The sequence below is a fragment of the Ovis canadensis genome, chromosome 21, assembly GCF_042477335.2.
Source record: "Ovis canadensis isolate MfBH-ARS-UI-01 breed Bighorn chromosome 21, ARS-UI_OviCan_v2, whole genome shotgun sequence".
Lineage (NCBI taxonomy): Eukaryota > Metazoa > Chordata > Mammalia > Artiodactyla > Bovidae > Ovis > Ovis canadensis.
In genome coordinates this window covers 53678919-53696608 of record NC_091265.1, presented here as the reverse complement: position 1 = coordinate 53696608, position 17690 = coordinate 53678919, and the positions used below count along the sequence as shown (strand labels likewise).

General features: G+C 40.7%; 1 pseudogene; it reads left to right on the top strand.

Annotated features, from left to right (window-relative positions):
- The window catches only part of LOC138426637 (pregnancy-associated glycoprotein 1-like), a 31585-nt pseudogene that overhangs the window by 9368 nt on the left and 4527 nt on the right, over positions 1 to 17690 (top strand).

Sequence of the window (17690 nt, the reverse complement as noted above, 5' to 3'; positions counted from 1 at the left end):
TCCAACCAGTCCATCCTAAACGAGATCAGTCCTGTGTGTTCCTTGGAAAGACTGATGTTAAAACTGAAACTCTGATACTTTGGCCACCTCATGCAGAGTTGACTCATTGGAAAAAAGCCTAATGCGGGGGGGGGGGGCGCTGAGGGGATTTGGGGCAGGAGGAGAACAGGATGACAGAGGATGAGATGGCTGGATGGCATCACCAACTTGATGGACATGCGTTTGAGTGAACACCGGGAGTTGGTGATGGACCACGAGGCCTGGCATGCTGTGATTCATGGGATCACAAAGAGTCGGACACGACTGAGCGACTGAACTGAAGTGACCCTAGGTTTGTTCTGGGTTTCACATATTTAGCTGTGTGACCTTGATCAAGTCACTTAACCTCAGTTTTCTCATCTGGAAAATTGGCACCATGATGATGCTTCAACCTTTTTAGATTGCATGTGTGCCTGCAAAGAGCAGGTGGCTCTGAGAGGGCTTTCTGGTTTCCTGAGTCTGGAACAAATACGAATTATTCTGCCACCTGGGGAGAAGGAAATCTTCTGTTTAGATTTTATGCCTGCCATCCCCAGAGTTAAATACTGATTCAAGCCAAATGACATCTATTTCTGAACCATAACACAGAACTCTGACTGAACAGATGCCTCTCTTTTCTGGCGTCCCACAAGAGCTAATGATCATTATATCAGATTACTCCCTTCCTTAGCCTTTCCAGTCAGCCTTTTCTTGCCAACTACTTCTAGCCTGAAATCAACTGCAAGGAGAGTTGTAAGGCTTTTCGTCTCTTTTCGGTTTCCCACATCTCCAGCAAGGCCAAACAAGTAGCTGTTATGGCTACTCATCATAGCAACAACTATGGCAACCTGCAGAGTCCAATCTCAGCCTGTTAAATTAAACTGTCCCCATTTGGCCCCTCATGGTGAAAATACCTACAGTGGCCTTAGAAACCTGCCTATGCCTGCTGTTTATCAGGAAATATGTGTGACCTGATCTAGTTTGCTTTCCCAAGCATGATTCCAACCATACATTTAAGGAACCAGACATTTAGTCATCTGACTATCCAGAGGAATTGACAAAAGCAAACCACCCATCGTTCATTTCTCACTTACCTCAAAACAATATTGAAGTGATCTACCACAACAATCTGATACATTGGCATGTACACTCTAGACGGGACACTTCATCTCTGGATTCATTTTCCACTTAGTGCAGAATGTCTACCATGAGCCTGGCATTGCAGCAGCTGGTCACCTGGTTTTTGTAGACTTAGCCCACTCCAGATCCCTTTCACAGCCGTCAGTAAAATCTAGAGAACAAACAGTCAAAGCTCCCACTTCTTCAGAAGACAGCTTTTGTGTTTTTTAGAATGTAATATTTGGTAACACATTCAAAATCTTGTGCTCCTTGCCTTGGATTCAAGGACTTGTACCAGAGGATGGGAAGCTTCCCCTTCCACCTAAATATTTCTCTAGTCCCACCAGGGCCAGAGGCTTCACTGGACCTGTGTCCTCACTGGTATTGTTCAGTTGCTAACTCATGTCTGATACATTGTGATTACATGTACAACAGCAAAACAGGCTTCCTTGTTTTTCATTATTTTGCGGAGTTTCCTTAAACTCATGTCCATTGAGTTGGTGACGCCATCACATCATTTCATCCTTTTGATACCTCTCCTGCCAACAATCTTTCCCAGCATCAGGGTCTCTTCCAATGAGCTGGCTCTTCACATTAGGTGGCCTAAATGTTGGAGCTTCATCTTCAGCATCAGTCTTTGCATTAAATATTGTTCTATCACTTCCAAAACAAAACTCATGTTTCCAATCACCTAATATATTGAGCATTGATAAGGTTTAATAGAACAGGGATATTGTCCCCTGGGAAATCCCAGCACTGCCACCCTTCCTTTCTCTTACTATTTTCTGAACCTGGAATAGAATTGCTTCCCTACAACTTCTCTTGCTTGAAAAGACCTACCAACCTATCATTGTCAGCTATCCAGAAACTGTTCCTTCCTCCTTCCTCAAAGACTTCTGCCTGCTCCCTGATTGTCCTCTGTACATCAGTTCAGAGGACTTGCTATATCATGCTAACTTCTTGCTATATCATGGGGTGCAGCACACCAGGCTTCCCTGTCCATCACCAACTTCTGGAGCTTGATCAAACTCATGTTCATCAAGCTGGTGATGCCACCCAACAATTTCATTTTCCGTCTTCCCCTTTACCTCCTGCCTTTATTCTTTCCCAGCATCAGGGATTTTTCTAATAAGTTGGTTCTTCCCATCAGGTGGCCGAAGTATTAGAGGTTGAGCTTCAGCATCTGTCCTTCCAATGAATATTCAGGACTTATTTCCTTTAGGGTGGACTGGTTGGATCTACTTGCAGTCCAAGGGACTCTCAAGAGTCTTGCCCAATACCACAGCTTAAAAGCATCAATGCTTTGGTGCTCAGCTTTCTTTATGGTCCAACTCTCACATCCATCACAACTTCTGGCAAAACCATAGCTTTAACTATACAGACCTTTGCTGTTAAACAATGTCTATGCTTTTTAGTATGCTGTCTAGGTTTTTCATAGCTTTATTTTCCAAGGATCAGCATCTCTTTTTTTCAGAGCTGCAGTCACTATCTCCAATGATTTTGGAGCCCAGGAAAATAAAGCTTGCCGCTGTTTTCATTGTTTCTCGATATATTTGCCGTGAAGTAATGGGATGGATGCCATAATCTTCTATCTTGTGATCTGTACATACCATATCAAGACCATCTCTAAGAAGAAGTGCAAAAGGTTGTCTGAGAAGGCCTTACAAATTACTTGCAGAAGAACAGAAGCAGGACGGAAAGGAGAAAAGAAAGACATACCCATCTGTATGCAGAGTTCCAAAGAAGAGCAAGGAGAGATTTTTTTAAAGCCTTCATAAGTTTTCAGTGCAAAGAAATGGAAGAAAACAACAGAATGGGAAAGATCTGAGATCTCTTCAAGAAAATTAGAGATAGGGAGGGAACATTTCATGCAAAGGTGGGCACAATAAAGGACAGAAATGATATGGACCTAACAGAATCAGAATATATTAAGAAGAGGTTGAAAGAATACATAGAAATGTACAAAAGAGATATTAATGACCCAGATAACCATGATGGTGTGATCACTCACCTGGAGCTAGATATCCTGAGATGCACATCGAGTGGGCCTTCAGAAGTATCACTAGCAGAAAGCAAGGGGAGGTGAAGGAATTGCAGTTGAGCTATTTCAGATCTTAAAAGATGATGCTGTTAAACTGCTGCACTCAGTATGCTAGCAAATTTGGAAAACTCAGTAGTGGCCACAGGACTGGAAAGGTCATATTCAATCCAATCCAAAAGAAAGGTGAGTTCAGAGAATGTACATCTCCCACACAGTTGCACTCATCTCACATGCTACCAAAGTAATTTCTCCAAGCAAGTCTTCAACAGTACATGCACTGTGAAATTCCAGATGTTCAAGCTGGATTGAGAAAAAGCCAAAGAACCAGAGGTCAAACTGACAACATCTGCTGGTTCATAGAAACAGCAAGAGAATTGCAGAAAAAACGCCTACCTCTGCTTCATCAAATATGCAAAAGCCGTTGACTGTGTGGATCACAACAAACTGTGGAAAACTTACAGAGACTGGAATACCAGACCATCTTATTTGCCTCCTGAGAAATCTGTATGAAGGTGAGAAGCAACAGCGAAAACTGAACATGGAACAGACTGGTTCCAAATCAGGAAAGGAGTATGTCAAGGCTGTATATTGTCACCCTGATTACTTAACTTATATGCAGAGTACATCATGAGAAATGCCCAACTGGATGAAGCAAAAACTGAAATGAAGATATCCGGGAGAAATATCAATAACTGCACATAATCAGATGACACCACCATCATGGCAGAAAGTGAAGAGGAACTAAAGAGTCTCTTGATGAAAGTGAAAGAGGAGAGTGAAACATCTGGCTCAAACTCCCCATTCAGAAAATGAATATCATGGCATTTGGTCCCATCACATCATGGCAAATAGATGGGAAAACAGTGGAAACAGTGAGAGATTTTATTTTGGGGGGCTCCAAAATCACTGCAGATGATGACTACAGCCATGAAATAAAAAGATGCTTGCTTGTTTGAACAAAAGCTATGACAAACCTAGACAGCATTTTAAAAGCAGAGACATTACTTGCTAAAACAGCTCAGTATAATCATAGCTCTGATTTTTCCTGTTGTCATGTATGGATGTGACAGCTGCACCATAAGGAGTGGTGAGCAATGAAGAATTGATGCTTTTGAACTGTAGTGTTGGACAAGACTCTTGAGAGACCCTTGGACTGCAAGGAGATCCAACCAGTCAATGCTATAGGAAATCAATCCTCAATATCCAATGGAAGCACTGAATATGAACCTGAAGCTCCAATACTTAGGCCAACTGTTGCAAAGAACAGACTCATTAGAAAAGACACTGTTGCTGGAAAAGATTGAAGGCAGGCAGAGAAGAGGACAACAGAGGATGATATGGTTGGATGGCATCACTGACTTGATGGACATGAGTTTGAGCAAGCTTCTGAAGTTGGTGAAGGACAGGGATGCCTGGCGTGCTGCAGTCCATGGGGTTGCAAAGAGTGGGGCATGACTGAGCGACTGAACTGAATTGAACAGACCCCATAGCAAACACTGTTTATAATTGGCATGTTTCTCCAGCAAAACTGGGGCTCCCTAAGGCCCCAACACATATCCCCAGTCAAGTCTGCACCCATGCACAGAAGTCAGTGCCTAGCATTCACAAGGCATTCAGTGAGTTCTGATTGCAGGGGGACCTCCATTTTGGTAGACATAGAGGAGCAAAGGACACATTTATCCTCTTGTCTCAAACAACTCCAAAATAGACAAGATAAATGAAAGAGTAGCTTTTTACATCAAACATCTGGCAGCAAAATGGATTCCTGGGGTGGGAGGGAGGAGCCAGCAAGGTGAGTTCTACAATAGCCTCAACTCTAGAAATAGTTTCCAACACATACATGGAGGGGGTATCTAGGCAGAGACAAACAGTCTCCCCAAGGATAGAGATTTGAGACTCTAGATAATTAAGAGTTCACAGGAGAAAGCTACACAGATAGAACTGTGGGAAGGTACAGATGATACCCTCCAGTTTTCAGTGGACAGTGTATAGTAATGGTAAGAATGATAGGGAACAAACCTTGAGCCCCAAATTGAGCCAAGTCTAATTGTGTCCTCACCCACCAGAGTGGAAATGATTCATAATTCCCATGACATCAGTAGGGCCTTGAAGACAATATTGTCTTGCTAGTGGGGATAATAAACCTGGTCTAAAGTCTGGTCTCATCTCAGCTAAAAAAAACTGAACAGCAAGCCTTCAAAAAGTACAACAGTTTCCAAGAAATTAACAATGTTTGTGAAGAGTGCCAAGAATAATTTATAATAATTAAAAAACATGCAGGATCCAAAGGGTAAAAATGACCACATTCAACATCCAATTTAAAATTTCCATATAAATTGTGAGGGTATTTGTCCTAGCTCCTTCACAGTATTGTAAAATAATTATCCTCTAACTAAGATATATAAATTTAAAAAGAAAAAAAATTCCAGATGTCCAAAGAAGCAAGAAAATATCCAAAATGAGGGGAAAATCAATCGGCAAAAACATGCTCAATCACTACAAACAAATCTCGATGATATTTGCTGAGTCTTTCACATACACCAGTGAAAGATTGTTTTCTCCTCTTTTACACTTCTGGCTCGTTTCAACCAACCATGGAACTTGTGCCACGTCCTGGAATCTTGGTCCTCTTTCACTTGCAGTGATATCCTAGTTCCATCAGTATATTGTAATGTAATTATTCTCAAATTAAGATAAATAAATTTAAAGAGAAAAAAATTCTGGATGTGCAAAGAAGCAAGAAAACATCCATAATGAAGGAAAAATCAATTAGTAAAAGCACAGTTAAAAATGTACATTACATAATTAGTGAGGAAGGACGTTAAAATACTTCAGTTCAGTTCAGTCACTCAGTAGTGTCCGACTCTTTGTGACCCCATGAATCGCAGCACGCCAGGCCTCCCTGTCCATCACCAACTCCAGGAGTTCACTCAGACTCACGTCCATCAAGCCAGTGATGTGATCCAGCCATCTCATCCTCTTTTGTTCCCTTCTCCTCCTGCCTGCAATCCCTCCCAGCATCAGAGTCTTTTCCAATGAGTCAACTCTTCACGTGAGGTGGCCAAAGTACTGGAGTTTCAGCTTTTGCATCATTCCTTCTTACTACAGCAATAATCCTTATATTCATGAAGCTGAAGAGTATTGAGTATGTTAAATAGAGACATGGAAAATACTAATGGAAAGAATGTGAGAAAAAATTAATTGTCCATCACAGAACATTGAAACAACTTTACGAATACTACAATATATGTAGATGGAATCCAACAGGAAGTTAGAAACAGGAGAATAGAGAAAAAAAACCTCATAATTACTGACTGAAAAATCTCCACATATTATGAAAGCTTTAAACCCACAAACACAGAAGCTCAAGTAACTCAAGGACAAGAAGTATGACAACTATACAAAGGCACATCATAATTCATTGCTTAAAACAATCAACCAAAGAAATGTAACCAGAAGGAAAAACAGACACAGCAGAACAAAAGATGGGAATGACAGCAGATTTGGCATAGGAAACAATGTTAGCCAGAGGACACTGGCACCACATCTTACAGTGCTGATAGAAATAGAATTGACTCAGAATTCTATACCCAAGAAAGATACATATCAAAAACAAGATAAATACTTTCTCAGACATACAGCAACTACAAGACTGCATCACCACCAACAGACCAATGTAATAAATGTTTTATAAAAGGTCTAAAGTCAGAAGGAATTTAAAAGGAAGGAGAAATCTGGATACAAAGAGTGAAGGAACAGAAACAAAATGATCAACATATAATATATATTAAAAGGTAATTATAATGAGTTTCCCAGTGGTCCAGTGGTTAAGGATCGGCTTTGCAATGCAGGGGATGCTGGTTTGTTTCTTCACCAGAGAACTAAAATCCTACATGCCACTGAGCAACTAGGCCTGCATGTCTCAAATAGTTTACACGATGCAAGTACTCCTCAAATAAAGAGTCCCTACCACAAGAAAGATCCTTCATGCCACACTAAGACCCAACACATCCAAGAAATGATAAATAAATATACAATTTAATAATTATTAATAATTATCATAATTAGTAATGATAGACTGGAAAGTTAATGATGCATACTATGGATCTTAAAACTACTTAAAAATAGTTACAGTTAATAAAGTGACAAAGTCTATGAAAGGGAATCATAAAAAGTACTCAGTCATAAAGAAGTCAGGGATAAAAAGAGGCATCGGAAGAAAGAACATGGAACAACCTGAAGATAAAGAGCAAGATGGTCCAATTAAACCCAACTAGAGTTAACCCCTCAGATGTGAACCCAGACTGAAGATACAATGCAGGCCCCTGATGACAGAGATCCCCATACACTGCACTCTGCAGCTGAAACAGAGCCTGCCAGGCTCCAGGGCCCCTTGTGCCTGGGCACAGAACAGCACCAAAAGTTTATATGGAACAGTAAATTAGAAGACTTCAATCATATGAAGTACATCCTCTGTTTATAAAGAAATTTCATTAGAAATCAATATTCACTGGACAGAAGAAGAAAAAGGTGCTAGCATAGTGTGGACCTTCCCTCCTTTACTATTCTAATTCTTTCCATGAAGGAGCAGATAAATTGACAGGACTTACATCTCTTCAATACTAGATATACTTGACCTGGGACACATGTTCAATTGTCATGGTTCATTCTCCTCTCTTTGCTCATACTGAGCAACAGAGACTGCTCCTGTAAACCACAGCTCAGTCACTACAAACAAATCCAGATGATATTTGCTGAGTCTTTCACATAAACCAGTGAACACTTGTTTCCCCCTAATTCCCACTCCTGGCTCTTTCCAACCAACCATGGCTCTTGTGCCACGTGCTGGAATCCTGGTCCTCTGTCACTTGCAGTGATGTTCTCATACACCAGGCCTCAATTATGCTCCATGCAATTCCTATTCAGAGTGGTCATAATACATGCAAAAATGGAAAGAACAGGCAGCTCCTTACTCTCCTCTCTTGTTCATTCACTACATACATTCACTGAACACCTGTGTAGCGAGTCTGTTACAAACAAACCTTCAAGTTGAAAACTTTCAAACATGTAAAAGTGTAGTTTAATGTGCAATCACATCAGTTAGTTCACAGATCTGACACACATGGTTGTGGGCACATCCCAGACAAGTGGGTGTGCTTTTGTGTACTTTACTCTACAGAACTGTATGGAGTACAATAAGTGTTAGTTGCTCAGTAGAGCCTGACTCTTCTTGACCCCATAGACTGCAGCCCACCAGGCTCCACTGTCCGTGAGATTTTTCCAGCAAGGATATTGGAGTGCGTTGCCAAATCCTTCTCCAGGGGATCTTTGCAACCAAGGGATTGAGCCTGGGTCTCCTGCACTGCAGGCAGATTCTTTGCCGACTGAGCTACAAGGGAAGCTGATGGAGTACAATAGTGCAGTATTTTTAATTCAAGCCTATGATGATTGAAAGGAAGCGTAAATGGAGTGGTAATATAGATGGTACTACCATTCTATTTTTAAAAGTGTGCTTAGTTCAGCTGTGTTCTAATTTGTCAACATATGGACTATAGTCAGCCAGGCTCCTCTTGCCATGAGGAGTCTCCAGACCAGAATACTAGAGTGGGTTGCCATGCCCTCTCCAGGTACTGCAAGATTAAAAATGTTTTTTTATTGTTTGTGTTTGTTTTTTATGTATTATTTGTGTGAAAACTATCATAAACTATTAAACTGGTGTAACATATAGCCATCTGTTTTAGTTGGCTGTCTAAGTAACTTTGCTGGACTTATGAAGAAATTGGAATTTTTGAACACCCTTTTGAAATGTAACTTGTTCATACACAGGGGACTTACTGTCCTGCTAAAACCTGTGGATACAAAAGTAATTGCATCCCCTCCAAGTCCAAAAAAGTAACATTCATGTTTGGGATTTTAGAGGAAACGTGAGATCTTGATAATTCTAGGCATATCAGTACTTCAATAGACCTTGATCATGAGAAACTAATATTAAAGTAGACATAGTCATTGTGTTTCAACACACATCTAGAAAGTGTTGCTAACTCCTCAGTACTGGATCTTGTAATGATTGTTACTGGATAGTGAAGTGATGTGAACAGGAATAAGGAAGGTGAGACAGGAACGTCAGAATGTGAGATAACACAGACAAGGTATTTAGAAGCTGAAGAACTGAGAGAGATTTGGGACCTGAGTTGGAAAAGCAGTTTTCAAAACAACTTGGTTCCTGTGGTATGTATAATCCTCACTTCAGTCCTTAGAAGATTTTTACTGACCAGTCTGACTTTTTTTTTTTTTTTCCCTGGAGCACAGTTCAGATCCACCCATCTGTCTCTCATTGCTGATTCTTCCACACTGTGCCCAGCTGTTCAGCCTAATATATTCAGAAAAGGTTTGTTCTTTAAGGCAGACACTGCTGGCTGACTACAAAATGATCTATTCTCTGCTTCTCTTTCAAAACTGAAAATAGTTTGTTATATAGCCATGAGCCCAGTAGCTACAGGACTGCATTTCCTACCCACCCGTGCTCTTGGTCATGGCTGGTGACTGAGACACAAGCTGACCTATAAGAGGGATTTCTTGGAAGACTGCATTCAAGGAGCTGATTTAGCTGAGAGATGAGTCTCTTCCCTCCTTACCTTCTTCCTAACTGCTCCCTGGATTTTAGCTGTGATTGCTGGAACTCCTGCAGTTGTGTTAGACGATCATGTAACGTTGGAGATAAATACCATCCAAGCTCTCACTGGCCCACCTCAATCTTTGTTTCAGTGGGAGAGAAAAATCAAGTTTATCTTGCTAAAGTTATGGTTGTTTATTATTTTGCAATGTGCATCCAAACTAATCATGATACTACTATGCATTTAATGTGATATAGCCTTTTATTTTGTTGGGTTTAGTGAATATATTTATATTTTACATTTCTCTTATGTTTTATTTAATAAATTGATTCACCAAGCACAGGTATACCTAAATTGATTAACTGCAAAATTATAATTATAAGCATACTTTACTATAGATTTTGCATTTATATACTTTCTGATCTTCTTTCCTTTCTTGTTTTCTCCATATTTGTACATCCAGGGCCATTTCCTCTCTTACAGCCTCATCCGTATCCATATCCACAGGCAAAAACAGGCTGAAAGATGTGTGGGGAGAACCAAACAAGAATGAATTACAGGCACATGAATGAAGGGTGGTGGCCTTTGTTACTCATCATGAATGTTCTGTAGTTGAATCACATTTCCCTGCCCTTCTGTGGACTCAATACACCCAGGTTTGCCATGACCATGAAGATACTTAAGCCCATGGAATTTGAGTACAGATGATATGGCACTTCCAAATGGAAGTATTATTTTCTCTCCCACTAGTTGGAATGAAGATGTAATGATAAGGGCTGGAACAGCCATATTAGACCAGAGGTAAGTAGCACAGGTGGAAGATGTAACAAGAAAGAAGTGGGTCCCATTTCTGTGGAGGGTCCTGCATTTATATTATATGAAAGAAAATTAAAATTGTATTGCATTTAAGGCAATGTTATTTAAGGTTCAATTACAGTATTTGAACCTGTAACCTAAAACTCATAATGGAATAACTGATCAGTCTGTTAGCCTTGTCTTGACATTAGAGTCTGGTATAATGAGACAAGATTTACTGATGTATACTTACAAGTGAGTTAAGTGACAGCCCTGCCCTCTGGAAGCTGTGGTCTAGTGTGGGTTTCAGAAACTCAAGCAAGAACAAAGCGACATGGCGGGGACAGCTTCAAGATGCTGTAGGAACACTTGGGAGGGGAACCTAAATCAGTCCTGGTCTCACGAGGTTGCTTGAAGTAGCGGACAATCCTCTATTGGTCTCCTTAAAAAATAGTCAAGGTGCCAAGTTTCATGTAAAAGTTATGTATTTCAAATTCCTTCCAGAGGATTTTCCTTTTTGATCCACTGCTTAAGATATGCATTTGAGATCTGGCTTGGCAAGATTTTAAATGTCCCAGGGCAACTAAACCAGCAGGCCACAACTACTGAGACTGAGTGCCCTAGAGCCTGTGATCTGCATCAAGAGAAACATAGGCTTGAAAAGCCAGTGTACTGCATTTACAGAGCAGCCCCAGCTCGCTGCAAATAGAGAAGTCCTGAGCAGCAATGAAGACCTAGTGCAGCCAAAATTTTTTCCAAAAAAATGGGGAAAATAACAATAACACAAGAATTGTGGGAGACTTTAATATCCCACTCACACCTATGGATAGATCAACTAAATGGGGAAATAACAAGGAAACACATATTATAAATGATACCTTAGACCGGTTAGACCTAATTGACATCTATAGGACATTTCACCTGAAAACAATGAATTTCACCTTTTTTGGAGGTGCACATAGAACCATCTCCTAGATAAAGTACATCCTGGGCCATAAATCTAGCCTTGGCAAATTCAAAATAATTGAAATAATTCCAAGCATCTTTTCTGGTCACAATGCAGTAAAATTAGATGTCAACTACAGGAGAAAAACTATTAAAATTCCAACATATGGAGGGTGAACAGCATGCTGCTGAATAACCAACAATTCACGGAATAAATAAAAAAGGAAATCAAAATATGCATTCAGTTCAGTTCAGTCCAGTCACTCAGTCGTGTCTGACTCTTTGCAACCTCATGAATCACAGCACGCCAGGCCTCCCTGTCCATCACCATCTCCTGGAGTTCAATCAAACTCACGTCCATTGAGTCAGTGATGCCATCCAGCCATCTCATCCTCTGTCGTCCCCTTTTCCTCCTGCCCCCAATCCCTCCCAGCATCAGAGTCAACTCTTCGCATGAGGTGGACAAAGTCCTGGAGTTTCAGCTTTAGCATCATTCCTTCCAAAGAACACCAGAAATGAATAAAAATGAAAACATAACCACCCCAAAACTATGGGACACTGTAAAAGCAGTGTTAAGGGGCAGGTTCATAGCAATACAGGCTTACCTCAAGAAACAGGAAAAAAAAGTCAAATAAATAACCTAACTTTGCACCTAACACAACTAGAAAAGGAAGAAATGAAGAACCCTAGGGTTAGTAGAAGGAAAGAAAACTTAAAAATTAGGGCATAAATAAATTTAAAAGAAATAAAGGAGACCATAAGAAAAATAAACAAAGCCAACAGCTGGTTCTTTGAGAGGATAAATAAAATTGAAAAACCATTAGCCAGACTCATCAAGAAACAAAGGGAGAAGAGTCAAGTCAACAAAATCAGAAATGAAAATGGAGAGATCACAACAGATAACGCAGAAATACAAAGGATCATAAGAGACTACTATCAGCAACTATATGTCAATAAAATGGACAACAGGGAAGAAATGGACAAATTCTTAGAAAAATAAAGTTTCCAAAACTGAACCAGGAAGAAATAGAAAATCTTAACAGACCCATCACAAGCACAGAAATTGAAATTGTGATCAGAAATCTTCCATCAAACAAAAGCCCAGGACCAGATGGCTTCACAGCTGAATTCAACCAAAATTTAGAGAAGAGTTAACACCTATGCTACTCAAACTCTTCCAGAAAATTGGAGACAAAGACAAACTGCCAAACTCATTCTATGAGGCCACCATCGCCCTAATACCAAAACCAGACAAAGATGCCACATATAGGCCAATATCACTGATAAACATAGACACAAAAACCTTAAAAAAATTCTAGCAAAGAAAATCCAACAACATTTTAAAAGATCATACATCATGACCAAGTGGCCTTTATCCCAGGAATACAGGGAGTCATCAATATCCACAAATCAATCAACATAATTTATCACATTAACAAATTGAAAAATAAGAACCATATGATTATCTCAATAGATGCAGAGAAGGCCTTTAAAAAAATTCAACATCCATTTATGATAAAACCCTCCAGAAATCAGGAAGAGCAGGAACATACCTCAACATAATAAAAGCTTTATATGACAAACCCACAGTAACATGATCCTCAATGGTAAAACATTGAAAGCATTTCCCCTAAAGTCAGGAATAAGACAAGGGTGCCCACTCTCATCATTACTATTCAACATAGTTTTGGAAGTTTTGGCCATAGCAATCAGAGCAGAAAAAGAAATAAAAGGAATCCAGACTGGAAAAGAAGAAGTAATACTCTCACTGTTTGCAGATGACATGATCCTCTACATAGAAAATCCTAAAGATTCCACCCGAAAATTATTAGAGCTAATGAATGAATATAGTAAAGTTGGAGGATGTAAATCAACACAGAGAAGTCCCTTGCATTCCTATACACTAATAATGAGAAAATAGAAAAGAAATTAAGAAAACAATTCCATTCACCATTGCAATGAAAAGAACAAAATACATAGGAATATATCTACCTAAAGAAACAAAAGACTTATATATAGAAAACTGTAATACACTGGTGAAAGAAATCAAAGAGGACACTAATAGATGGAGAAATATGCCATGTTCATGGATCAGAAGAATCAATATAGTGGAAATGAGTATAGTATCCAAAGCAACCTTTACATTCAATGCAATCCCTATCAAGCTACTAATGTTATTTTTCACAGAACTAGAACACATAATTTCACAATTTGTATGGAAATACAAAAAACCTCGAATAGCCAAAGCAATCTTGAGAAAGAAGAATGGAACTGGAGGAAACAATCTGCCTGACTTCAAGCTCTACTACAAAGCCAAGGACCAAGGTAACAAAGTTTAATAAAAGGCTATCCTTCCACTGTCAACCCAGAAGAAACAGCCCGAAATATTGCTTTCCTGCTTCTACATGGAGGCAGATATGCTGATAAAATCGGAACCAGACTTGAGGGGCAAAGGGAAAGGAACTTCCACCCTGGTGCTTGCAGACATCTGAGAGCTACCCAGCAGTGGATGCAGTTGAGCTTTCTCTCATCTTTCCCTTCCTGGAAGTCTCCTAGCCTGGGAACCAGAGTTCCTGGGTCCCAACTCTTCACTAAGTTATCTGAAGCCTTAAGGTGAGTCATACACCCCAGGGTTCAGTTTCCCATCTCTTGGATGAGGGAGACTGGACTTGCTCCAGAGCACTTGTTCCAGACTGAAGCTCAGTGCCAATCAGTGGACAAGTGGCTCAGAGGTGGGTGTTGCTGAGGATGCTGAGGCTACCTCTGGTGGTCAGGAGGCTGTAACTGTCTGGTGATATTCATGGGTCCTGGGCTTAGGACTGGGAGTGGTAGACCACTTGGCACACAGCTGCTGTGACACCTAGGACCTTAGAGGCCTTGCTCCCTGGAACTTACCATCATTCGGGTTCTGTGGGATGAGATCAGGTAGTTATAAGTAAAAAGATACCAATGGGGAAGCTTGTAAAATCCACAGCAGGACCCAAATTAGGCCAATGAATCATCTCTCCTAAAAAACTCTGGGAACAAGATATGCCAGGACTCTTAGACAAATTTTGTAGTATTTTAAATACTATTTAAAGTAGGTCATCTTTTGAATGAACTGCCATTTGCTCTCTGCCTTGGGATGATACCTACAGTTAGAGTGGAATCCAAGGGCTCCTGAGGGAGGCTGTCCCTCATCTCATGACTTATTAGCAGTGAGTACAGCTCTATCCTCTTCATATCTGGAGCAGAAATTGAAGCAGGAAGTATGTGACCTCCAAGTTTAACAGGAAGACTCAGGTACATCTGGCCCTCAGGTAGGCACTATTCTTTTCCCAGTGCTTCTTCCTTCCCTCCAGCGTCCTGTGCAAACTGCCCACCTCCTGGTTAATGGGTTGTGAATTCCTCCTCCCTTCTCTTGCAAATATCCATGCAGTCTCACTTGTGCCTTCCTCACTAGCCAGGCCCTATCCCTCACCTGCAGATGGCAATAAAGAAGGGAAAACCAAGGAGGGGTCTGCCCAGATCGTTGTTTCTAAAAATGTATGCATTCTTTCTCTTTTCAGACCCTGTCCTGAGTCATCAAGATCTCCAACTAGATGACTCTAGCTTAACAGGGAAGTGGAGATGCAGATAGTGTTAGAGGTAAGCTTGTCAGGTATGGGTGGGGGGAGGGGATGGTTTTCAGATGACAACAGAAGAGTTGGAGGAAGGAGCATGTGGTCCTCCAACCACTCACTCATCGGGGACCTGCCTGAATCTGCTATCTTGGGCCCCTCAGGGTATCACTAAGACAGAAACTTCATTCTATAAACTTCTTACTACAAAACTATTTATAGCAAATATAAGAAAGAAGATGGTCATGAACCATATATTTCATCATTTGGCATCAATAACTACAAAACTAACCTCTTAGTCCCACAGGTTGTCATAGACCGGAGACTATGCAATATCAAGGTGGTGGACAATTGAGTTCCTGTTGAAGACATTCTTGACTGGCATCAGGTCTTTTTCTTCTTGCTATGTTCTCATTTGTGGTGGGGAAAGAGAAGTAGGAAGAGGGAGAATAAGAGAGAAAAGGAGGGAAAGGATAATCCCATCATGGGGGACCACCATCAAACTCTATGTCAACTTGCTCACCTCCCAAAAGCCCTACTTCTTAATACCATCACATTGGAGTCAAGGGTGGACACAATTCAATCCATATCTGCTGTGCAGATCTGTTTTTAAATCAAGACAGACCCTCATTTCATTCTCTCTTTTACTCCTTATTCATTTTTCCTGAAGTGTTTTATGGACGAGATGAACATTTCACAAAATATACATAATGATTATTGGGGTCAAATGATACAATGTGAAAAAAAATGCTCTTTTGTCCCTAATAAAATAAACATCTAATATCCAGTCCATGTACAAATTTTGCTGATGCTCAAAAAGCAGATGTCTTTTCACAGTTTATTGAGAGAATGTAGTCATATGTTGCACTTGGTTGTTCTCCTTTAAGATTAATCACTGCTCCTCTCCCGATTTGAATGCCGTTATTTGTTCAGAAACTGGAAAGAAGCAGGGTGGTCTGTCTTAGAGAATGTCTCACTATTGGGTTTAGAGCAGGAGTCCACAATACCAGCACAGTGGGTCAGGACAAGTACCAGTCCTGGATCTATTAGAAACCAGACCTCCACAGCAGGAGGTGAGCTGCAGGCCAGTGAGTGAGCCTTCATCTGTACTATAGCTGTTCCCCATCACTCTCCTCATCCTCAGAAGGGATAGTCTAGCTTGTTTTCCTGGAACTGTTTGTAATTACATAACCTATGCATAATAGAAACAAAAATAGCATAAATATTGGTGATTATTTTCCTTTCTCAGAGCTCAGAATCTTTTGAGTTGGTGCCCTAGCAGTCTATCACAGTGACAAATTAGATGTTGCCTATTAACATTTGGACACATTCAGCCAGCTAAAAATTACATATTAAAAAACTAAGATCATGGGATCCAGCCCCATCCTTGATGGCAAATGGAGAATTTTTCAGAGGAGCAGATGTTTTAAAATTCACAGCATCTCTCAAATGGAACCCAAATTCCCCTCCCAGGTTGGTCTAACCGTCTGTGGGCCACTGAAGAAAGAGCCCAGCCTCAATTCTTCTCTGAGGATCTTAATGCAGTGGACCCCATCCCAGTCCTAGCCCCACTTCATGTATCTATAAGTGGGAAACTCTTCTCTCCCACTCATTGTGGACCTTGTAAGTACTGACCATCTGTTCCGTCTAACTTTCATGGATTCCTGGTTTGAGATGCCTTTTGATGGCATCTTGGGTTTGAACTACCCCAACATATCCTTCACTGGAGCCATCTCCATCTTTGACAAGCTGAAGAATCAAGGTGCCATTTCTGAGTCTGTTTTTGCCTTCTACTTGAGCAAGTAAGTCTGAGATGGACAATCTCTTTCTCCAAATTAGTTGTAAGATGCTTTCAGTTGCAAGAAAATTATAGAAAATTTGGTAAAGAATTATCCTGAGAGATAATCTAACCCACCAAAACTATGGTCCCAGGGCCCTACCTGACATCACCCCCTGGCTTTTATAAATAAATTTTATTGGAACACAACCCAGATCCTGGGCTCAAGACCACTAACTTGGTCTAGGGGGGTGAGTGAGGAGGAAGCCTAATGGAAGGCAACAGGAAACAAGTTGAAGGACAAGGCATTAGGATTTGCTTATGAATTTGATAAGGAAGGAAGGGGAAGGATGGTGGCTATCTTCCCTTCCTCATTATCATTTCACTTGGAGCCCAGGTCCAGCTACCCAATTTGTAGGAGCCAGTGAAAAATGAAAGTGTGGGACACAAAAGTGTGGGACCCCCTTGTTCAAGAAATATTAGGCATTTCAAGACAGGGAAAGCAGAGATGGGGTTCCTTCTGAGTGTGGGGCCCTTTGGAGAGTAGAGGTCACAGGCCAGTGTAACCAATTCTGGATGACCTTAACCCACATCCTTAGAACTCGCAGGCTTTATTTTCCTGAAAAATGACAAGGTGGACAAGGAGAAAGCCAATATGCTTCAGCACCGTGTCCTCTGAGTGGTTCTGAGCATTCAGGGCACAGGAAGTAGGGTATCTTCAGAAGATATAGTGGGTGGATCAGGTGACTCAGCTTCTAACCTCCTCTGTGCCACTCATTAGC